Below are 25866 nucleotides of genomic sequence, written 5' to 3'. Positions count from 1 at the left end.
TAGGTTTACGATCTAGATAATCAGTTACAAATTGTCTACTATTTAAATAATCAACCGCGATGAGTTAGGATGGGAAAATGGAGATAAGAAATGTGTATCCGCAAAATCATTTTCAGGATTCGCTTCAAGGTTTTCAGATTTGATGCTTGTGAAAAATTTAAACTTAATGTATCAAGATTTGTCACATATTAGTTTCGATCCTTTGGAATAGGTTAATGAAGAGAAGCTTTTAATGTGTCATTCCAGAATTGTAAGTGTTCTCACTGGCTGCTGCACCCGAAAAATTCTTCCTCAAATCTGCTGAACCGAATTTTACAAAAGAAAAAGTCCAAAGAGTAGACAATTTTCGAAGAAAATTAAAGCATATGGCTTAGTAACAGTTTAAGATGAATTAATGGTCCTGACTTTAAGAACTTCTTCAATGGTCAAAGTTCTATATATGTTGTAAATGATTTTTTTGTTAAGGAGATCGTCATAGGATGTGTAGTTATGTATCATGGTGTGTATATTATATTTTCAATAAATACTACTTAAGTTGTTTTAGGGCTTAAATACTAAGTTAGTGAGCCTTGTTATCCCCATGTCATAAAAAAGTCTAGACATTAATGTTGAATTTGGGATTTGCCTTATATTAATAATATCATAAAGAATAGTCGCATAACCCAATTAGTAAATGAATATAAGGCTTAAGACTTAACTCTGTAATGACAGTCTCTGTTCATTGTATCATGAAGTATGTGATTTTAGAAGTTAATTACAAGCTTTCCGTCTAATTTAAGTTATCTGGTTATTGGAAGAGTAGAATAATTGGTGGGAGTGAAACGCTGGAACATGAAATTAGTGCGTGAAAGTTTGTTTTAGACTTTAATTCCAGATAGCAATGACTACTGCCACTTTCAAATATTCCCTATACATGTTTGTCTATGAAAGCCTGCAATTTACCCTACAATTTACATTACTTTTGTCCAAAATTTTAAATTTGCATAATATCAAAAAATAATAATCAATATTTTAATTGAAACAAAAAATCATACGCGTTAATCCATGTATCGTGAATCTCTATTGTGTTTTTGTTGCCTTTACGTATAATTTTGTAAATGAAGAAATTCAAATATACATCATACGCACAGTATGATTTAGAGCTGATAACAAGAAGAATGAAGATTGCAGATAGAAGAATGCATCAGCCGAAAAGAAGAAGAAGAAAAGAAAGAAGATGAAGAGCAGAGGAGAGATCGATTTAGAAATGAAAGAGAGAAGTTACTTCATTGATTAATTTCTAAATACACCTACATGTATATATATAATCAGAGAATTCCCAATAACTCTAATAGTGCTGCATTGACTTGTTATAACCGTGTAACTAACTTCTTGACCTTGTAAGATGAGTTACTAACTCATTTATCTATCCTTCACATTTCTGTCATTATACTCAATACTCCTCCTCAAGCTAGGTGGAGTAAAGATTTTAAGTAATCCTAGCTTGGACCTTAGATATATGTGTTAAACCTTGCTTAGTCCCTTTGTAAGAATGTTTGTTGGCTGTTCTTTGGTACTGATGTATTCTATCTTCATCTCCTCTCTTATGAAATGATAGTCTATCTCAATATATTTTGTTCTTTCGTGGAAAACTGGGTTTGCTGTAATTTGGATTGCAGCTTTACTGTCACTGTAAATAGTTACTTGAAGTTCAAACTTGAGACCAATTTCTTTAAGCATTCCTAATAACCATGTCAACTCTGCTACTATTGAAGCCATGCTTCTATATTCAGATTCATAAGAATTTCCTGAGATTGTGGTTCGTTTCTTTGATTTCCAAGATACTGTTGAATCCACAATCTTCACTAGAAAACCTATGATAGATTTTCTTGTTTGTGGACATGCTGCCCAGTGAGCATCATAAAATGATGTAATTTTATCTTGAGATTTATTGGATAGGAGTACATCTAGGCCGGGCTCATTCTTGATATAATTAACTATTCTTTGAGCTACTTCCATGTGTGACCTTTTTGGTTGCTGCAAATATTGGCTTAGATTATGTACATTGAAGCCTATGTCAGGCCTTGTGACCGTGAGATATAGTAGTTTTCCAATAAGTCTTTGGTATGGTCCTCGATCAGTTAGGACTTCATATCAGATTGTTGTCCATAGGTGTACCTGCTGGTTTTGCAGCTGAGAGTCCAAGTTCAGAAAATAATTCTAATGCATATTTTCTTTGATGAATTAGGATTCCTTTATCTCATCTTGCAAATTCAATCCCAAGAAAGTATTTTAATTCTCTCAAGTCCTTCATCTTAAATGCCTTTTGTAGTGCATTCTTGGTATCTTCTATGAGATCCAACCTATCACTTGTTATTAACATGTAATCAACATAAATAAGGTCCATTGTAGTGCCTTTGTCTGTCCTCTTAATGAATAGAGAGTGATCAAATTGACTCTGACTAAACTGAAAACTGAACAAAGCTTCTATCAATTTTGTATTCCACTGTCTTGGTGCCTGTTTTAATTCATAGAGGGATTTTATGAGTCTACACATTTTTAGTCTCCCGCTGACTCTAAAATCCATATGGCAGTTCCATGTATAGTTCATCAATAAGGTCTACTTGTAAGAAGGCATTATACATATCCATTCGGTGTATATGCCAACCTCTTGTAGCTGCTATAGACATAATTGATCTGGTTGTCACCATCTTGACTACAGGAGAAAAAGTCTCCTGGTAGTCTATGCCTTCTTGTTGACTGTAGCCTTTTGCTATAAGTCTTGCCTTAAATCTTTCTACTTCATTTGTTGCCTTATATTTAATCTTGTATATCCACTTACAGCCAATTAGTGTCTTTCCTTTTGGTAAACTTACAATCTCCCATGTATGATTTTCTTGCAGTGCATTAAACTCTACCTGCATAACTTCAATCCTGTCTAGATCTTGAGCTGCCTCAGCATAAGATTGAGGTTTTGTGATGGATGAAAAAACTTATAGAAATGTATTATATTCTGGTGAGATCTGATCATAGGAAATGAAGTTTGAGATTGGATAAGTAGTATTGTTATGTAAGCTAAGTGATATGAAGTCCTTTTTCCATATAGGTGGCTTTGAATTTCTTGTTGACTTCCTAGTAGGTTCAGCTCTTTGTTTTGATCTTGGCACGGGTTGAGTAGGCAATGGTTGAGTTGTTAGTGTTATAATGGACTGTAGCAAAGGTTGTGTGTCTATATTGGTCTGAGATTGTAATATAGGTTATGTTTCTGGAGTAGTCTTAGCTGAAGACAATGATGGGTTGGTAGCTGGTGGTGGTTGTGCTGCCTTATTGTTTCCACTCGATCTTCTGTCAGAAGACTCTTGTAGTTCTAACTGGTAGGTTGTGTTCATCTACTAGAGACATCTCAGACATAATGTTAGTAAATATTGGAATCTTCGCAGTATTCCATTTAAATGGAAATTCACCTTCCCTGAAACTAACATCCATGTTGACAAAAAAACACTTGTTATTAAGATCATATAGAATATAACCTTTTTATACCTCTAAGTATCCCATTAAACTAAAGTTTATCAGTTTCAGCAATGTTCTTGGCATGGCATAGGCATTCCATTATTCTTAAATGACTAAGAAAAGGTTTCCTGTTATACATTTTTTTTCATATGGAGATACTTTAATCACAAATGAAGGCAGTCTATTAATCAAATATACAACAATTTGGACACGGTATCCCCAAAATTTCAGAAGAATATTTGCTTGAAACCTGATTGATTTTGTTATTTTTAGAATGTGTCTATGTTCTCTTTCTGCTATGCCATTTTCCTGGGGTGCACATGACCTTTGGTGTATTATACCTAATTGTTTGAATATATTGTTACATACATCATTAAGAAACTCAGTGCCATTGTCTGAACTAACAACTTTAACCATCATATTGAACTGAGTTTGAACATATTTTACAAAGAATGGAATAATAGTGCAGCCATTAGATTTTAGTTTTAACAAGTAGACTCATGTCATTCTAGTGAAATCATCAACCATGGTTAGAAAGTATTTATTTCCATCAAAAGTTTGAACTTTGTAAGGCACCCATACATCCATGTGAACAAGATCAAATTTAGCAGTATTTTTACTTAAGCTACTAGGGAAAGGTAGTCTACATTATTTTGTACATGGACATATACTACATTTGTTGAGAGCATCTGATATAATCTGATTGTTAGCATGTAGTATTTTATTTAAAGTTGTACTAGATAAATGGCCAAATCTCATATTCCATAGTTTTATTTCTTGTTCACTAACACCGCTTGATGCACTTTTAAGCTGATCTCTCCAAATTTTTCAGTAGACTGGTTTATTAGCAGGTATATGCCATCACACTCCTTACCAATTTCCTTCACCTTGCCACTGCAAAGATCCTGAAACACACAAAATTTAGGATAAAAAAACAGCCACACAGTTTAGTTATTTTGTTGCATAAGAGACTGACATAATATTATACTTGAACTGAGGTAGTAGAAACACATTAGTTAAAATACTGTTACCAGAAATTGTGCTTGAACCAATGTGTTACTTGTGATACATCACCATTTGTTGACTGCATATTTTTTGAGTTTGTACTTTTTAACAGAGAGACCTTGTTTAGTATGCTTATATCAAACATCATGTGGTTTGTGGTACCAGCGTCAATAATCCAATCTCTAAGAATTTTTGATACTAGCATGCCTTACTACTGCTAATACTTATTTCTTTACCTACTACATTAGCTGAGGAACCTGTATGAGAATTTACACTTTGCTGCTAATTTTCGTTAAGTAGTTGAACAATCTGTTCATATTGAGTCTGAGTGAAAGCACATGCTCCGGTTTGAGTTATCAGCCCTAGGAACTGATTTATTTGATCCATTTGTGCAGGTGTGTCTGTGTAGTGAACTTTGTTGGCTTTATTGTTTCCTTGATTATCAAGCCATGTTAGCTGATCACTTGTTTCTTCTGAAAACACATTGTAAGCAGCATATGACCCTTCTAGGCCTCATTTTCTCTTGAACTTGGGACTCTTGAGGATATCCTTTCAGTTTATAGCAGTTTTTTCTGATGTGATTTCTCGTCTTGCAGTAATCACAATACATGTTATTATTATTTTTAAACTTCTGATTTTGATATCCTGTCTAAGAATACATAGCAGTAGGATCAAGAGTGGGCATAATACCCAATAAACCGACTGAGCTAGAGACTATCCCCATTGCCCTTTGTGATTCATCACTGATTATCATAGCATAGGCTTGATTCACTAAGGGTAGTGGTGCCATCAGAAGGTTTTGACTCCTAGCTTGTAGATAGTTATCATTCAGCCCCATTAGAAACTAATATAGTTTCTCTCATTGGAGATAGGCTACAAACTCTCTTGACTTATCACATTTGCATCCTGGTAGTGGCATTAGTGTCTCTAACTCAACCCAAAGCTCTTTCAGCTTTGTGAAATAAGTTGCCACATAAGTTGTTCCTTGAGTTAGTCTTACAATTTCTTGATGTAGGCTAAATGATCTTGATCCATCCACCTTATTGAACCTTTCTTTCATATCTTCCCAAACATCTTGAGCATTATCTGCATACACCGTTCCCCCAATAAATTACTAGACACAGTGTTCATTATCCAAGATTAAACTACAATATTACACCTTTCGCACTGGTACCAGAATTCTTTTCTAAAGTTTTCTTTCTTCCCAAGATCCATCAACAAATCCCAACTTATTTCTTCCTAGCAGGGCTATTCTCATGAACTTGCTCCATACAGAATAATTTTCTGAACCAGTTAATTATAAAGAGACAAGAGAAATGTCACTTACATCAGTTGAATGTAGATACAAGGGATGGTTATGATCCATGACTGGTATGATTCCAGGTGCAAATTGAGTTCCATTTGCATCAATCTGAACAACAGTTGGTAAGGTTCCAGTTGTGATTCCCAAATTCTCAAAATTATCGATTGTTATTTTTCAAAAGATTGCACTACTTTCCAGAATTGTAATTAACCAACAATACTTTTTTCAATACAGATTTCCAGAATGCAGATTCTCGGAACTTTCAAGACTTGAAGAAAATTTGACAGAATTGAAAGTTTCAAGAACAAGAACTTTTAGTTTTGCAGAAGTGATTGGATTCTACTGCTCTGATACCATGAAGAAATTCAAATATACATCATGAGCATAGTATGATTTAGAGACAAAGAGAATGAAGGTTGCAGATAGAAGAATGCATTAATTGAAAAGAAGAAGATGAAGAAGAGAAAGAGGAGAGATCGATTTAGAAATGAAAGAGGGAAGTTACTTCATTGATTAATTTTTGAATACACCGACATGTATATATAGAATCGGAGAATTCCCTGCAGCTCTAAGAGTGCTGCATTGACTAGTTATAACCGTGTAACTAACTTAACTAACTCCTTGACCTTGTAATATGAGTTACTAACTCAGCTATCTATCCTTCACATTTATGTCATTATACTCAATAGTAAAGCATGCAAGATCTCTTAGTAAGTCATTGTTGGCATATTATGCGCCCATGAACACAAATAACATAGCCAATGTGATCCTAAAAGTGAGGTTGTGGAGGTTGAGGTGTACGAAAACCTTATTCCTACCTTGTTTGACGTAGAAAAGCTATTTTGAATAGACACTCGGCTCAAGAACAACATTTTCTTAGGCTGATGAAGACTATTCACGTAAAACATTTATGTATGATTATAGTGACTAATTTCTATTTCATGTATTTTGAATCTCTATTTTGTTTTTGTTGGGACGAGAAGTATTATGATTTATGTGTATTAGTCTCATGTATAGTCTTGTATCTTTCAATAAAATGGATGGATGAAATAGATTAGGTGAAAGAGAAACAAAAAGAAATTTCGAATTGTTTGAAAGTGTCAATAGCGTAAGACGTGTTGGTTTTTCTTGAAAATTTCCATATAATTTCATAGCGGTGGCAGCTTCAACAACTCCAACCACTTTCCACTTGAACTTGTTACAAAGACCATTAGTGAAAAGATTTTACGCGGCGTTTGACTTTTGTAATCTAATAATTAGTATGTGATAGTATTTCATACAAATAATAATCAACCTCATTGCAAGTACCGAGTAATAATTATGTTTAAATTTCAGACAACAACTTTGATTATGACTTTATTGATTAGGGCATTTGGAAAATGCTTTTGAAGTGACATGTATCTAATGGACATGACTTACGCCCCTTTCTATTTTGTTCATCTTTTCATATTAAAATGTTTGAATTTGTGTAATTTTCAAAGTACTACCTCTAAATGTAATGAAAATTTAAGGATACATTTTTTACCCCAAAAAAGAATATTGAAGGATATTTTTTTCTCAATTATAAATATGTACTCTATTTACCAATTATAAATATAAAATAAGTAAATAATAATTAAACATATTTAATAATAACCTAATCACAGTGTAATTCATAGCTTATTTTGTTGGACAATGATAATTGCATAATTAGATATTTTTGTTTTTTTTTAATAATACTACTTATTAGTTATCAAAAATTAATTTAACACTTATTATGTGAACAAGTATATAAAGCTTTAATGAATGAAACAACCCCTTCCACTTCCTCCAATGGCATGTGTGTAAAAATTTATACATTTCTGATGTTTACACTCAATTATATTAATAATTTATAATTAAATGATACTAAAATAAAGATAAATATAAATTAACTATAATTTAGTGATAATTGTTTTTATAAAGATAATTATTATAAATTTATTGAATTAGTACAAACACTCACATTTAATTTTACCTCAACCCCCATCCTTAAAAAAGGAGGCCATATACTTTTTTTCCCAAAAAAAAGAAGGAGATCTTCCTTTATTGTCCACTCAAAGATAGAAAGCAGAAAGCGATACACAGAGTGATACAGAGAAGATTAGCATGGCCTCTACGCAAGGATGACATGCATAAATCGAGAATGATATAGATAGAGACAGATCTAGGATTTAAGTTCTATGATTTCAATCTTTAAAGTTTTAGGCATTAAATTTATTATAATTTTAAAATTATAGATTCAAGTCTAATTTTATGCAATTTTAATGGATTTTTCTCAACAAAAAAAAATACTGGATTCATGATCCTATGTTGCATCTGCCCCGGATATAGAGAGTAATACTATATAAAATCCCAAGTAATCATTAGTTTGTCGGGTACTTTTTTATATTGGACTATGCGGTTATGATCAATATTAGAAACGAAGACGCCCTTTGCTTTTAACTTGTATGACTATAATTTTTCAAAACATGTACAATTTATTTATCGAACTTCTTTTTCCGAAGAAGAAGCAATGACGGTATCTGAGGAATAAGCATCGGCTAACTCTGTGCCAGTAGCCGCAGTAATACAGAGGATGCAAGCGTTATCACGGGCCCGTTTCCTTACGCTCGCCAGCAGCACCGACTCGCCCATGCGGCGCCTGCAGTTTCCCTCGCTGCAGGCCAGCCTTCGTCCTTTCCGAGGTTTTCAAGCACGATCATGTGCCTGTTGGTGGGACTCGCCCGTGAGGTTCGCCCCAACTTATGTCGCCCGTAAGATGTCTAGGCACTTGGCCCTAGACATGTCGTGGCGCTTCTCGTCTTAGGATCACAATCCATGCGCGCCCTGGGGGTTGGCTTAGGACATGTCTTGTCCTTCGCCCAAGATTGAGCATCGCTTTCGCATGCATAGCCCAATCCTCAAGCTTGACACTCGCCTAGTGCATCCATAACTAGCTCGTGTTTCGCCCGAGTAAGACAACCTTTAGTCCTTGGCCATTGTCATGCGCGTCTTTCGTGCCATGCCCATACATAGCCCTCGCGACACACTTCCATCCCGAATAGTGCAGTGTCGCCCCACAATTGCACGTTTAGGCCAACGGACCCTTGCTTGCATGGTTGAACCCACGCCATGATCACAAGTCGACGTATGATGCCCCTAAGATAGGTGCATTAAGTATCCAATCAGTACGGAGGTCTCCTTCCAACATTTCGGCAGCCTGCGGGGCAGGCCGTCCCACACATCGAGCCTCCAGCGCCCTTTTGGTACCCAACGCTAGCCTGAAGGCATCGCGCCGTCTATAGAATTTCCTAACTCGTATGGATACCTAGGACATTCCTTTGAGTCATCCAGACAGGCCCTTGAGGTTTCCCCTCAAGGTATCTCTTTCAATACGGCTTGGTGGCAGCACGTATGGGGGAGGCAGGTCGAAGTTTTCATCACCTATACCTCCCTTATATATGCTTAAAATTAAAAAGCCCAAGTTACCTGAGTAGACGGATCTACGTCGGACAATCAGAAGAGCCTTTTCTCACCAGTTCTTGGCCGAAGTCACAACCCCAAAGTGCGGGTTGTGACATTCTCCCACACTTATTCTGTCATCGACCCGATGACACATCATGGCCTACGACATCCCGAAGTCTGCCCCCTCAGGTATGTACTTCGCAGCTCCCTTGGTCCTGTGGGTTGGACTTCCTCGAAGTCCTTTCTCAAAAGGAGTCGTGCCCCATGCACTTCTCCCCCAAGTATCTTCCAAGCATGTCTCTGCACCTCACCTCCTTTCGGTGTTCACTTGGAAAGTGCCTACGCACTTGTACCCTCTAGTATCTAACTTTGTGATTGACCCACACTAGTCAATCACACCATGACCCTCACGGCCTTCATGTCCGTCTGAATTTTTCCCTTCAATGGTAAGCATATCAGCGTGCTCTTTGGCGCGGCTCTCGCAACTCTGTCGCTCACTTAGCCTTACAATGCCCTCTGGCATAGCTCCCGTAGCATTTCGCTCCCGTAGCTTTTCCTTGGCCTCATTACCTTGAAGATGTGTTCGCTTCCGGACTCACAACTTCGCCCTTATGCCTCTTGCATAGGCGGATCCTCCCACACTCAATGTGGAGGATACTTCTTAGCGCTGTCGTCCCACTTGGCATTCGGCCAGCTCTTGGGACGACTCTTGGTGAGTACTACATTCTCAAAGTCATAGCATCGCCGCATTTCCGAACAAAGCTCTTTGTTTTCTAACTGTCACTTCCTCAGCAAGTACCCAATGCTCCGGGTAGTACTTCAATACTCGCCCTATAGCCAGGTACTCTCTTGGTCCTGCTAGCATGGCTTCCCGGTTAGATAGTGCCTCGTACTTGGACTCTCAACAGTCCCCGATCATTCGGCGTACCCCTTTCCAGAATGATGACATCTTCCAACTTAGAAATTTGCCCAATTCCGAAGCTTCTCTATACCCTCGAATTCGTCTCCTCACCTTGCAATCCCCTCAGGCAGTCCAAAAGTCTATCCCATAGGGAAGGCACTCAACTGATGCATCGCACGCATCCTTGGCAAGATCTCCTCTATGATCATGTCGAATGTTTATAGTCCATGGGTTTCACTCTTTGCAATATGGTTACACGACCTAGAAAATATGGCCTTCTCTTTATCATCCGTCTTGTCGGCATATTACCACATTCAGTAGCACCCTAGACTTTCGAAAGAAAGTGGAATCACCCATTTCTTTCTTCGACCAGCAGTATCGGGTTCTCGATCTCTGGTGGCATATGAACATCAATCTCTGCTTTGACATGATCTCCGCACTGACATCCAAAATGCGCTCGCCATCTCCACCTTTGCCTTGACATTGTGCCATGGCATAGTATGGCCTTAATTAACTCTGATACCACGTGTCACGGGCTCATTTTCTTACGCTCGCCAGCGGTACCGACTCGCCCATGCGGTGCCTGCAGTTCCCCTCGTTGTAGGCCAACCTTCGTCCTTTCCCAGGTTTTCAAGCACGATCCTATGCCTGTTGGTGGGACTCGCCCATGAGGCTCGCCCCAACTTGTGCCGCCCGTAAGATGTCTAGGCACTTGGCCCTAGACATGTCGTGGCACTTCTCGTCTTAGGATCATAATCCATGCGCGCCGTAGGGGTTGGCTTAGGACATGTCTTGTCCTTCGCCCCAGACTGAGCATCGCTCTCGCGTCCACATCCCAATCCTCAAGATTGACACTCGCCTAGTGCATCCGCAACTAGCTCGTGCTTCACCCGAGTAAGGCAACCTTTAGTCCTTGGCCATTGTCATGCGCGTCTTTCGTGCCATGCCCATACATAGCCCTCGTGACACACTTGCATCCCGAATAGTGTAGTGTCGCCCCACAACTGCACGTTTAGGCCAACGGACCCTTGCTTGCATGGTTGAACCCAAGCCATGCTCACAAGTCGACACATGATGCCCCTAAGATAGGTGCATCAAGTATCTTATCGGCACGGAGGTCTCCTTCCAATATTTCGGCAGCCCGCGGGGCAGGCCGTCCCACACATCAAGCCTCCAGCGCCCTTTTGGTGCCCAACGCTAGCCCGAAGGCGTCGCGCCGTCCATAGAGTTCCCTAACTCGTATGGATACCTAGGACACTCCTTTGAGTCATCCAGGGAGGCCCTTGAGGTTGCCCCTCAAGGTAGCTCTTTCAATACGGCTTGGTGGCAGCACGTATGGGGGAGGTAGGTCGGAGCTTTCATCACCTATACCCCCCTTATATATGCTTAAAATTAAAAAGCCCAAGTTACCTAAGTAGACGGATCTACGTCAGACAATCAGAAGAGCCTTTTCTCACCAGTTCTTGGCCGAAGACACAACTCCAAAGTGCGGGTTGTGACAGTAATACTATACAAAATCCCAAGTAATCGTTAGTTTGTCGGGTACTTTTTTATATTGGAGTATGCGGTTATGATCAATATTAGAAACGAAAAAGCCCTTTGCTTTTAACTTGTATGACTATAATTTTTCAAAAAATGTACAATTTATTTATCGAACTTCTTTTTCCGGAGAAGAAGCAATGACGGTATCTGCGGAATAAGCATCGGCTAACTCTGTGCCAGCAGCCGCGGTAATACAGAGGATGCAAGCGTTATCCGGAATGATTGGGCTTAAAGCGTCTGTAGGTGGCTTTTTAAGCCCGCCGTCAAATCTCAGGGCTCAACCCGGGACATGCGGTGGAAACTACCAAGCTGGAGTACGGTATGGGCTGAGGGAATTTCCGGTGGAGTGGTGAAATGCGTAGAGATCAGAAAGAACACCAACGACGAAAGCACTCTGCTAGACCGACACTGACACTGAGAGACGAAAACAGGCATAAAAATATTACTTCGAGTTGTAATTTGATCTAATTTTGTTCGCTGCAACTTAAATGAGAAATGCACCTCAGTTATTATTAGGAAAAAGGAAAAGAAAAGAATTACAAGTTTTTCTCCCCTTTTCAAAAGTTTACTGGTCTTATGACCACTCTTCAGTCTTCAGTTTTGGCTTGCACTTTTGAAGGAACATTTTACTCTTTGTTTAGGGCATCAAGCTAAGGTTCAAGTCTTTTTCCTTTGATATCTCTATTCTGCTTTCTTATTCCTCCCCCTTAATTTTATATTAAAAAGCTCAGATCTAAAGTATACAATTAATATTTTTAGTAGTAGGGTGTTGCATCAGGCATGTGCTGCCCATCAATCTGGCTTTTGATGGATTTTCATTTCCTAATTCCTGCCTCCCATCAGTGAAACAATATACTTTCAAAAATATGCCAACTGACAATCAGTAAGGGGAAGTGTTCCTACCAGAATTTTATTTTCTTTAATAGTTTTGTTTTTTATGATGTTCTGTATTTCTTTTTGGCTCTTAATTCGAACATGTGTCACGTAACATCCATTAAAGAGGAAAGAGTTTTCCAACAGAATTTATTTAAATTCGAAGTTTCACTTGAGCTTACGCAACAAAGCAAGTCTACAAGTCATTGCATATGTCTGATTTCTGAGAACTTAGAATGTTATAGGCAGTTCCTGCAAGGTTACAATAAATAATGGTATTTTTTGTATAAATATTTCTCATTCTAAGGTGATTCAAGTAGTTTTTTTGTTAATAGATAATCTAAGTTCAAATCAAATATTGGTTTTATTGATTGAAGAACTTAATTGTTAAACCATGATGACGATGATGATGCTTATTTTACCTGTAGCTAAAGAGTGAGTTCAACTTCTCTATAATAATCTCGTTTGTTGAATTTTTTTGATTGTTATAGCACAATATTGTTATAGAGAAACATATATTATAACATATATAACATAAAAATTGCTTCCAAAGAAAATATATTTGTTATAATAAGATGTTATTATAGAAGATGATTGTTATAAAAAAATTGACTTTATTATGGAAAAAAAGGAAAATCGTAAAACTGATTAATAAAGGTCTCATTTTGATTAATTTAAGTGATTTTCTATTCCCTGAGAGTTCATCTTTCAATCTATCTCTTCAAACAAACAAACTATATTATCAACACCAAAAATAAAAAAGAGAAATTGTTGTAAAGTAATTAACGTATAGTAGCGAAAAATATACACGAATATTCCTCTCTTTGAGAGAATATTGTAAGACGAAAACGTTAATACTCTTTTAACTTTTCTTCAAAAAAATAAACTGAAAAAAATAAACTAACAAATTCATTTCCAAGGAGAGGATTGCTATTTTTAGTAAAAGGTGGCTGCCGAAAAACAGTGGATCGGTCTGAAACTACATTACGTAGAGGTGTATATGGTTCGATTTGGATCGATTTTTTCCTAAAAAGAAATTAAACTAAGTGAGTCGGTTTTCAAATATTGAAACCAAACTAAACCAATTAAGTCAGTTTTTTATCGATTCGATTTTTATTGGTTTTCAGTTATTTATCGGGTTTTTTTTAAAATATGAGATATACACTACTAAACACATATTCCGGCGACAACATTTTCAACATAACACTATCAAACCAATTGTTCTTTGAGAAATCTATCATTTACCAAGATATATTGATGATAATTGAACCAAATAGTGATGAATAATTTTATGACTCAATTAAAAATAAATTATTTTTAACATGAAATAAATTTTTTTACTTAGCAAAAGAAAACTACTAATCAAACTAGAATGTAAAGGCAAAGAACTAGACTAAAAGTGCAAACTATTAAAATGTAACATAAAATTTTAGAAATTTTGTATAAAAATATACATATATATAGGTATAATAATAAATTTTAAATAGCTACTTCTCTATTCGGTTTAGTTCGGTTTTTTCGGTTATTTTTTTATTAAAACCAAACCAAAGTAAATTTTTTTTGCGGGGGGGCGTAGGGTGGGTGGTGACGAAAAAAAACTGAAATTTGAAAGAAAAAAAAAAACTTTTTTGGAGAGAGGGGTGGGGTTAGGTGGGTGGGTGTGAGGGTGTGTGGTGGGTGAGTGAGGGTGAGGAAGGTTAAGAAAGAGTTTTGGAAAATGTTTTCCCTTCTCTTCTCTTGATAAGGAAAATGAATTCATAAGAAAAATATTTTCCAACACATTTAAGCCAATCAAACATTAAAAAATTGAAAAGCATTTTCCGGAAAATATTTTCCTTTCCTACCAAACACACCCTTAATCACTTTCACTTTTCAAAGGACCTACTTTACAAAATATTTGTAATATACTTCCACCTCCTAATAAATCTTATTCCCTTTGTTAAATATTCTTTGACAGTAGATTATGGTATATTGGATTGTGATTTGTGAAGCATGGCACTAATTCATCTAATAATGTGAGTATTCTTGATTGATTTCTTCTTGTTATTAATAATTAATTAATAATAATGTTAAAAAGGAACTAAAGGAGAAAGTTCAGCCATTAATTCTATTGGATTAAGCATAATATAATAAGAAAGAATTACAAGGAAATACACATGATCTCACACCATAACAAAAAATGGCTCATGTTTTTAAGTTTTACCCAACCTAACCCATATTGTATATATTTTGAAAGTACTAGCAAATTCAAAACTTGTGTTCTTACAACCATTGCTTCTAAAAGTTATGGAGTTAAATATGTATTCTCATAACCATTGCTTTCACTCTCTCTTCTTCTCACATCTTCTACATATGCTTCAAGGGGTCGTCCGTCATTACTGCTTCTTACCCTGTGTCACCTTATTGCAATGTAAAAAAATTGAAGAGTAGAAGTCCACCATTGAAGGCCATTCAAAGCTTTGCTTTCGAAAATAGGATTTTTTGAGTTTGTTAGTTGTTTGGATTGAGTGTTTTTCCAATTGATTGAAAATATCAAAAGGAGTTCAAAATTTAAATTTGAAGTGATTTGGAGTAGATTTGGGCAAGATTTGAGTTAAATTTTAGAAAAGACGCAAGGAAGAAGACGAAGTCAGTTTTTTGTATAATTATGTATAATATTGTATAATAGTGTATATGAGTGTATAAACACATCTTATACACTATTATACACGAACTTCTTCCATGATTTTCAGTTGCAATTCTTGTTCAACACCAGTCCAAATCTCCATTAAATGACTTCAAATTTTATATACAACCTCCTTATACTATTTCTAACAAGTTTAAATAACATCCACTCCAAATTTCTCACAAAATCAAATTCAAAATTTAAACCCACATGTTTAAGCTTGTTAAAAATTTAATTTTTACCAATCCAAATGGATTTGTTTTGTTGAACTAATATTTGAGTCACAGTTACTGATTCGAAAATTAACTTAAAAGGTTGAGCAATCTTTTTTACAAATTAAATAGTAATTTTTAGAACCTATTGGAGTTCGATGTTGAATCTTAGCCTATTATTTTTGGACTAATTAATTGTAAATTAAAATATGGGCTATAAAATTGAAAAACATGTAGCTCAAATGTGAAATTTTATATAATAACTAACTATTTATACTTTTATCTAGAACGATATTTAGCAGCTCCTATGTTTTAACATTGTACGTGGCAGCCTCAAACAAAACAAAAATTACATATTTTAATAACCTGCGAATGCCTCTGACTTCCTGCTTAATTCGTAACTTCGTTGTGGTCAATTGTCTTTCTGTCAACTAAATCCAAATGCATTTTTCCGTTAAATTAATTAATCATTTATTAGTGGAAAAGTATAAATGTATATATATTGAAAATCTGGTTTTGATCATACTTCCTAACAGGAAGACACCACGTGAAGTCTTTCAATTTGATAAACAAAACTACCAATAAGCCTGTTGAGATGAGGTAGCAAGTGTTCGTGGAATAGTTACGCAAACAAGTTAACTAGGACACAATTATAATAAAAGGCAACTCGGTGCACAAAGTATTTTGTACTTACGCAGGATCGGGGGTCGCATCCTGGCATGTCATGTGACAACGCCTCATCAAAATTTTTATTAAATATGTATCTATAGATAGTATATAAAATAAAAATATAAAAAATGACACTGTTTGTTATTATAGTGATTTATGTAAACATAAACTTTAATTTACACCAGGATCTTAAACATAATAACCTTACACAAAATCGTTACAGAAAACATACATGAAGCGGAAGCCATTATCATGAAGCGGAAACGTTAATTAAAATTGGTTTCCCGCCCCTTGCCCTAACTTTCGTTACTGCCACCATTAGTGATGGAAAAGAAGAATAGAATAGGTGATAACCCTAATGGGTGGGGAGATGACCAATTTATAGAGGTTCTCACTTAATCTGGTACGTCCATCGAGTAACCGATCGGACGGACGAGATTTGTCTTTCATTAAATATTAATTATGGCCTTTATTATATTGGGTCATATACATAATAGGAAAATCTACATTCTCCCACTTGGCCCAATAATCACATAACATTAATATTTAATCATATAAATATTAGTTGCGCATAAACAAATCTCTTCTATAATGTCTATCATAAATACCATAATATGACAAATTGCTAAATGTGAGTTATGGCGGTTATACATATAATTTTGTCTACATACTCCCTTTTATATACTACAACATTAGTAACTCATCGTACCAGGTCCATAAGTTATAAAATATTATGGTCTACAATAATGTCTCATTGAGACTTATCCTGTAATATCTCAGAACAATAATGTGTACACCTTTATGAGAAATAGAAAATCATTAATGTATATCAAAAATACATAAATGAGCTTAGAGTGTCAAAACATCATAAATACAACCAAAACCCATTCTATGTACATGTTCTTTAAATATTTTTGGCTGTAAACCTTTCGTTAACAGATCTGCAATCATAAGATCAGTTCTAATATGCTCATGTGACACTCTTTGTTTCTGAACTTTCTCCTTGACGGTAAAATATATTAATTCCATATGTTTGGCACCTTTGGAGTACTTATCGTTCTTGGAGAAGAATACTGCTGCAGAATTATCACAATAAATTTTCAGCGACTTGGTAATGGTGTCGACGACCTCAAATCCTGAAATAAAGTTTCGCATCCATAATACATGAATTATGGCTTCAAAACATGCTACAAATTCTGCTTCTATCGTGGATGTAGCAATGACAGACTGTTTGGTACTCTTCCATGATATTGTTGCTTCAGCTAATTGGAACAAATAACCAAATGTGGACTTTCTAGTATCAATGCATCCAGCGAAATCTGAATTCGAGTATCCAACAACTTCCAAATGCTTGGATCTCCTATACATGAGCATGTAATCATTCGTTCCTTTCAGGTACCTCAAAACTTTCTTTGCAGCTTTCCAGTAATCAATTCCTGGGTTACTTTGATATCTTCCCAGCATTCCGACCGCAAAACTAATATCTGGTCTTGTGCAAGTATGAGCATACATCAGACTACCAACAATAGAAGAGTAAGGAATTGATTCCATTTCTTTTCGTTCTACATCATTCTTAGGGCATTGCATGAGACTAAATTTGTCTCCTTTTTGAATTGGAACAATTCCTACTGTACAATTGTTCATGTTAAATATCTCTAGAATTCCTTCGATATAGCTTTCTGAGACAGACCCAATAATCCTTGTGATCTATCACAGAATATTTCTATTCTTATCACATAGGATGTCTCACCCATATCTTTCATTTCAAAATTCTTAGAGAGAAAATCTTTAGTCTCACGCAATATGCGTAAATCATTAGCAGCAAGTAGAATGTCGTCAACATATAGGACTAAGAATATAAACTTTCTTCCACTGATCTTTTGGTGTATACACCGATTACAGGTATTTTTCACAAATCCAAAAGATGTTATGGTATCATTAAACTTTATATACCATTGTCGTGAGGCTTGTTTGAGTCCATATATTGACTTCTTTAATTTACACACCATTTGACATTTTTCTTTAGTTTTGAAACTCTCTGGTTGGTCCATATAAACTTCCTTCTCGAGGTCTCCATTACGAAAAGCAGTTTTCACATCCATTTGGTATAACTCTAAATCATAATGAGCCACCAAAGACATAAGAATTCTTAACGAGTCTTTCTTTGAGACCGGTGAAAAGGTCTCTTTATAATTAATGTCTCATTTATGAGTATAACCCATGGTAATAAGTCTGGCTTTATATCATTCAATATTGCCATTTGAATAGCATTTGGTCTTAAAGACCCATCTACACCCGATTCTTTTAGAACTTTCTGGCAATTCAACGAGATCCCAGATTTTATTGTATTCCATGTATTTTAACTCTTCCTTCATGGCATCAATCAATTTGTCAGACTCATTACTTTCTATGGCTTGTGAATATGAAATCGTATCTTTATTAAGACCAATGTCAAAATCTGACTCTTGCAAATAAACCACGTAATCATTCGAAATAGCCAATTTTCTAACTCTTTGAGATTTTCTTAATGTCATTTCTTGTGATTCATTTGTGTCAGATATTGGTGAGTTAGTTTCTTCATAAAGTGTTTCATCCAAACGTTGCTCGATGTTGTCAGAGTGTTCTTCAACAACTGAAATAATATTTTGTATTTATGTGGAAGTAGGCACATTCGTGGGTAATGGAACATTGACCCTCACCTCTTTTATTTTCACACTTTATTTTTCAACACTCCCACTAACTTCACCATTCTCAATGAATCTTGCATTACCGGTTTCAACAATTCTCGAACTATGGTTTGGACAGTAAAACACATACCCTTTAGATTTCTCTGGGTAACCAATAAAGTAACCACTTACTGTTCGAGTATGTAATTTCTTTTCTTACGGATTATAAACTCTAGCTTTCGCTAGGCAATCCCAAACATGCAGGTGCCTTAAACTAGGTTTCATTCCTGTCCACATTTCAAAAAGAGTTTTTGGAACTACCTTATTAGAAACCTTGTTTAATAAATATAAAGCACTTTTAAGATCATACATCCACAATGATTTGAGTAATGAGGAATTACTCATCATGCTACTAACCATATCCATAAGTGTTCGATTACGCCTATCTGCAACACCATTTTGCTGAGGTATTTCTGGCATAGTATACTGTGCACATATGCCATGTTCCTCAAGGAACTTTGCAAATGGGCCTGGACATTGGATTCATTATATTTTCCATAATATTTACCGCATCTATCTGACCTAATGATTTTCACCTTTTTATCTAATTGCCTTTTAACCTCATTAACAAACACTTTGAGAGCATTTGTTGCTTGAGATTTTTCTTTTCAGCAAATAGATGTATCCATAACGTGAAAAGTCATCGATAAAAGTGATAAAATATTTTTCTCCACCAAAAGATGGAACGTCAGAGGGTCCACATTTCAAGAAGCTGGGTGCTTCTTGTGGCACCTTTCTTACTATGCTTGGTTTGCTTTCCCTTAATGCAATCCAAACATATATTAAGATCAGTAAAATTTAGATTTAGAAAAATCTCATTCTTTACTAATCTTTCTAACCTTTCTTTGGATATATGACCCAAACGTATATGCCACAAGTAAGCAGAACTTTCATCTAGTGAACTACGTTTAATTTCAACATTATGTTGAACAGTAATAAGAGATTCAGAAAAATCAATATCGAGTTTCAATTTATATAAACCATTACTAAGAATACCAGAACAATAAAAAATAGCATTCTTATATAAATTAAACATCCATTTTCAAACTTTAAATCAAATCAAGAAACACCAAGTCTTGAAAGAGAAATCAAATTCAAAGAAACTAAAGGTACATAAAGAGTCTGTAATAGATCAAGGTGACGTCCAGTCTCCATGATCAAACGATAAGTCCTCATGCCTTCAATTGGAGTCTTCATACGATTTCCCATGAACAAGAAATCCTTATTTGGATTTGTATTTTGGATCGCAAGGATTCCCTACAACGTAGTAGATACATGAGCAGTTGCACCAGAATCAAGCCACCAAGTATTATTAGGAACTTCTACTAAATTTGATTCGAAATATAGAAAAGTACTAATTGTACCTTTCTTTTCGAACCAAGCTTTACATTTCAGGCAATCTTTCTAATAGTGTCCTTCTTTGTTACAGAAACGACACGTATCTGCCTTATGTTCCTTCTTAGCATCCTGTGAAACTTTAGCAGGTACTTTCTTTTTCTTAAACTTGTTGGCCTTCACTTTAAGTCCTTTACCAGCTCCTTGACCCATGAGGTTAATTGAATGACTCCCTTGTTTCTTAAGTCTTGACTCCTCCTGAGTAAGCATACTGGACAATTTACTAATATTCCACTTATCCTTAATAGTGTTATAGTTAATTTGAAAAGGTCCATACTAAGGAGGCAACGAGTTCAGAATAAACTAAACCAAGAAGGAGTCATCCACTTTCATCCCCAATGTCTGAAGTCTTGCAGCAATGTTTGTCATCTCGATGATATAATTTTTCATACTGCGCGACCCATCAAATTTCATGGTCGTGAGTTCAACCATTAGTGTACCAGCGAGAGACTTATCTGCGGAAGGAAAATATTCTTCCACAAACTTCAAGTATTCCCTGGCACTTTCTGTCTGTGAAATAGTACTGTTAATGTTGTTGGCAATAGTCATTCGCATAAACATAAGGCTCATCATGTTATAGCGTTCCCTCTTTATGGAAAGACTTCTCATCCGCACTGCTCGTATCAGTGATGGAAACGGGCTTATCATTTAGCAGAGCCAAGTCAAGATCTATTACACCTAAGTGGAACTGGACTTGATCATGCCATTCAGAGAAGTTCAATCCGTTGAACACAGTAATAGACGAAGCATGCGCATGAAGAGGAATAACTGCAAAATAGATAATATATGCTCACAAATCATTATGGATTCAGTTATATAATTAAAGCACATCGTAATTCTCCTTTGGGTAAATACTACGACACGCTATCATAATTTAAATACCATTTACTCTTTAATAGGTAATTAAATATTTTTAACCAAATATATATGACATCTATGGACATACAATATATATTTGATTAAAGAATATTAATTTACCTCATCATATTCACTATTCATAGAATAATTAATCTACCTTTGGGTAAATTCTTAAGTTCTAGCAATAGTGAAAATTAATTTATCCATTTATTTTTCGATTTTAGGCATTTCATTAATTTCATGGATAAACTAAAATTTTATGTATGCACATTTTCATAAACATACTAGTTTGGCCACTTTGGTGACTAACAAACTATACAAACATAAATGTACACAAAAAATAAATATCAAAATATTTTATGTATGTGAATACTTTAAACAATCTAGTTTGATCACTTTGGTGACTACCAAACTATATGAATATTAGTACATACATAAAATATAAATATTATGTATGTATATATTTTAAACATTCTATATAACTTTAAAACACATACATTAGTTATTACACGGTATAAGTACCAAATTATAATTAATGCATAATATGAGATTTCCGTGGAGCTTAGCATTCAAGAAACCTTTTAGGAATAAAACTTTATTTCATTTAATGTCCCTAAGATACGAGTAACTTTACTTTTATAACCTAGAAAGTAGCAATAATTTTTGTAGTTGAAATCTTAACAAAATATAAACAATAATGTATTACAAACAATCTAGACCGAAATTGATATGGCTAATAATTAAGGGACAATACGATCATCATGTAAACAAACAATAAGTCACCACCATACAAAACTTAAATTCCAGTACTCATATTTCCTTTGAAATTGATAAACTAAGAAACAAGTAGATTAATATATCTCGGTATTCAAAGAACTCTGATTTTAATTGCATGATGGGCTAATGGGTGTTGAACGAATGCAAATCATTGGTCAAAGATTTTCTAATCACGTTGTCATTAGATATTGAATTCTCAATTGTACTGATTTAAACATCACGAGAAAATAAACATGTTCTTACAGTTTCGCTGAAAACTGTTCTTAACTAACGCCACGGTGATTTCAATCATACTAGTAAACGAAGATTATCAGTTCAAATGTCTATGCTCTGATACCACATGTAAACATAAACTTTAATTTACACCAGGATCTTGAACATGATAATCTTACACAAAATTATTACAGAAAACATACCTGAAGCGGAAGCCATTATCGTGAAGTAGAAGCGTTAATTGAAATTGGTTTCTCGACCCTTGCCCTAACTTTCGTTACCGCCGCCTTTAGTGATGGAAAAGAAGAATAGAATAGGTGATAACCCTAATGTGTGGGGAGATGACCAATTTATAAAGGTTCTCACTTAATATGGTACGTCCATTAAGTAACCGATCGGACGGACGAGATTTGTCTTTCATTAAATATTAATTATTGCCTTATTATATTGGGTCATATACAAAATAGGAAAATCTAACAATTTATTTATTCGTTCATTTTTTTAAATATTGGCATCGCTTGCCAAAAATCCTGCGTATGCCACTGTCCCTAAGGGGTGTGATGTAGATAGCCTACTATAATGCAAGTATTAGTTGTTGCTGCCACGACTCTAACCCGTGACCCATAAATCACATGAAGACAACTTTATCGCTGCTCTAAAGCTCCCGTTCAGGACACAACTGCATAAAACAATAAAAAATAATAGTAATAATAAAATAGTATAGTAAATCTGTATTAGTCAAAACCTCATATGCTATGTCCATTGATAAAGGCATCGACATATATTCATGCATGTTATCCAAAGTTACGAGTTTTAATGTAATGACCCAACCGGTCATTTTAACTTTTAGAACCCCGTTTCCTAAAATAAAACTTTTTGTAGGTACTTGTAATGAATTATGACTTGCGAGGATGGTTGGTTCGGGATTTGGAAGTGTCTGCGGTGAAACCGGAACACTTGGTTCCTTAAGTTGGCCTTAAAGTGCTAAGTTTGACTTCGGTTAATATTTTGAGAAAACGACACCGGAATATAATTTTGATGATTCCAACAGCTCCGTATGGTGATTTTGGACTTAGGAGCATGATCGGAATTTTATTTGGAAATCCGTAGTGAAATTAGGCTTGAAATGACTAAAATAGGAATTTAATGTTTGACCGGGGAGTTGACTTTTTGATACCGGAGTCGGAATCCAGTTCCGAAAATTTTCATAGCTCCATTATGTAATTTATAACTTGTGTGTAAAATTTGAGGTCAATCGGAGTTGATTTGATGGGTTCCGACATTTAATGTAGAAGTTGAAAACTCTTAGTTCCATTAAGCTTGAATTGGGGTATGATTCGTGGTTTTAGCGTTGTTTGATGTGATTTAGAGGTTCGACTAAGTTCGTGTGAATTGTTAGATAAAGATATTAAAGGATGGAAAGCTCATAGGCTTGATTGTCTGTTTAAATCAATTAATTGTTAAAAGAAATTGTTCTCCTCCCAAATTCATCTTATAATGAATATACTCTCCTTCCGGAGGCACATAAGAAAATGTCCTCCTTTCTTGTGGAGCGGGTCGAACGCCTCGGCAGGATAGATGCATCTATGGATTGCGCCGCACGTCCTTCGACAGTGTACACGACACTCTGGATCGGGCTGTACGTCCTCGGCAAAAATCGTGCTTAATAATAATAATTACACGATACTTTAATAATTTATTTCAGCTTGTGAAGCTAATTAATAAATTGAAAAATCCTTGAAATTTAATGAATTATTGTTCTTGCTTGTTTAGGAATTAATTGTTACTCCTGTAAATGAGATTTAATTGATAAATTAGAATTTATTTGAATTGAAGAAATTTAATTAATATATTGAGAATTGTTACATTTGAAGGAATTTGATTATTTCCGCTGATTAAATAAATTATTTGTAAATTCTGTAAATCATGCTGATTTGAATATTCTAATTATATTTCAATTATTATTGACCCATAGTGAGTGTCAAAGTCGGCCATCTCGTCTCTACCATTTCGAGATTAGGCTTGATACTTACTGGGTACACGTTGTTTACGTACTCATACTACACTTGCTGCACTTTTTGTGCAGGATCTGAGACAGGTACTGGTGGAGGACCTATCATCACATACCCACGTCATCCCGAGGCATAGTGGTGAGCTGCCTTTCTGCGCCGTTCTGCAGCTACCAGTGTCTCTTCTGATATTTATATTCTGTCTATTTCATTTCAGACAGTATTTGGAGTTTTGTATAATCTACTAGATGCTCATGCACTTGTGACACCGGGTCTTGGCACACACATTGGTAGAAATTGGTATTTTATTATCTTCTTGGAATAAAAGTTTAACCAATGTATGTTTGACTTATTAGTTGGCTTGCCTAGCTGTAGTGTTGGGCGCCATCACGACCTATAGGTGAAATTGGGTCGTGACATTTAATGTATAGTAATTGCTTGAACGAGGACTTTTAAGAATGCAAAGTAAAATAAGGTGATTCCATAACTGTACAAATAATTAATTTAGATGCATAAAGATAAAAGAAAAATGAGTTTTCATATGATTCCATTTCATCTCAATACAAGGGACCATCTAAAATTAGGAGGACTGTATTAATTATGGGCAGTTTCTGTGCAGAAGAATTTAAGAAGGCTAACATGCCTTTAAATAGTAAATACTAAATACTAAACAAAAAACCCACTCTATCTTAACTTTATTTTGCTTCTTGTAATAATTACTCGTATATACAAAAGTATAGTCCAACACAACACGTTGCTTATATAGACATGCTTTTAAGTTTACAACGGCATAGCCGATGGTTTTCTTTTTTGCAATACTAATATTATAACTTATTATAAATAATGCATCTAACTTTATATAAAAGTATATAATAATGTATAAGAGATATTTATATATATGTTTATATAGTATATAAAATTATACATGATTTTACTATATTATACCGAAGCTGAGTTTTATTTTATACGAATTTCAATTCATGAAAAACAACACAAAATAGATCAAATCTTCACTAAATAGCTTCTAATTTTTACCACAATTCAAAAATGATACACCCAAAATAAAAGGTATCCCGGTGCACTAAGCTTCCGCTATGTGCGGACGGAGAAAGCCCGGATCACAAGAGTCTATTGTACGCAGCCTCACCATGTATTTATGTAAGAGATTGTTTACCCGTGATCTCCTGGTCACATGACAACAACTTACTAGTTACGCTAAAACAACGAATTTAATTCACCCAATAAATAATTCAATCTATGATGATAAACATAAATATTACTCTCAAATCCGTTTTTTAACACAAATCTTCTTAAATACCATGTTAATAGGTGAAAAAAAGTTTCAAATTATACACAAAATAGGTTAAATTAGGTAAGAAAAAAGAATGTAGACTAAAAAAGGAAAGTACAGGTCAACCTTCCCCCGTAATTGTTTCTATTTTATTTGATTTTCACCGGATTAAGTAAAAGCATTATTATTAACAAAAATATAAACTATTTAATTTTCTATAATGATTTAACTTATTTCTTCTTTAAGATCCAATTCATTTGAGAATTTATTGTTTTTTAATAAAATCTTAAATGACTAAATTTGAATCTTAATGATTAATTATCTTTTGGATAGGATACTTCCCGAAGTCTTCTATCAATACAAATTGATAATTTTATATTAGTTGACGTTAAAGATATCGTAGAAATTACGATCACTTGTCATGGAAAAACTAATAAACATCAACAGGGCAATTGTTTCTGAGAAGAAACGAT

General features: G+C 35.0%; 2 pseudogenes; both read left to right on the top strand.

Annotated features, from left to right (window-relative positions):
* The first annotated feature begins 7901 nt into the window (after nucleotides 1-7901).
* On the top strand, nucleotides 7902-7972 carry LOC142174199 (U6 spliceosomal RNA; annotated as a pseudogene).
* Nucleotides 7973-11758: 3786 nt separating this feature from the next.
* On the top strand, nucleotides 11759-12174 carry LOC142174213 (18S ribosomal RNA; annotated as a pseudogene).
* The last annotated feature ends 13692 nt before the right edge of the window (nucleotides 12175-25866 follow it).

The sequence above is a fragment of the Nicotiana tabacum genome, chromosome 2 (assembly GCF_000715075.1).
Source record: "Nicotiana tabacum cultivar K326 chromosome 2, ASM71507v2, whole genome shotgun sequence".
Classification (NCBI taxonomy): Eukaryota; Viridiplantae; Streptophyta; class Magnoliopsida; order Solanales; family Solanaceae; genus Nicotiana; species Nicotiana tabacum.
This window is presented reverse-complemented; position numbering and strand designations above follow the sequence as displayed.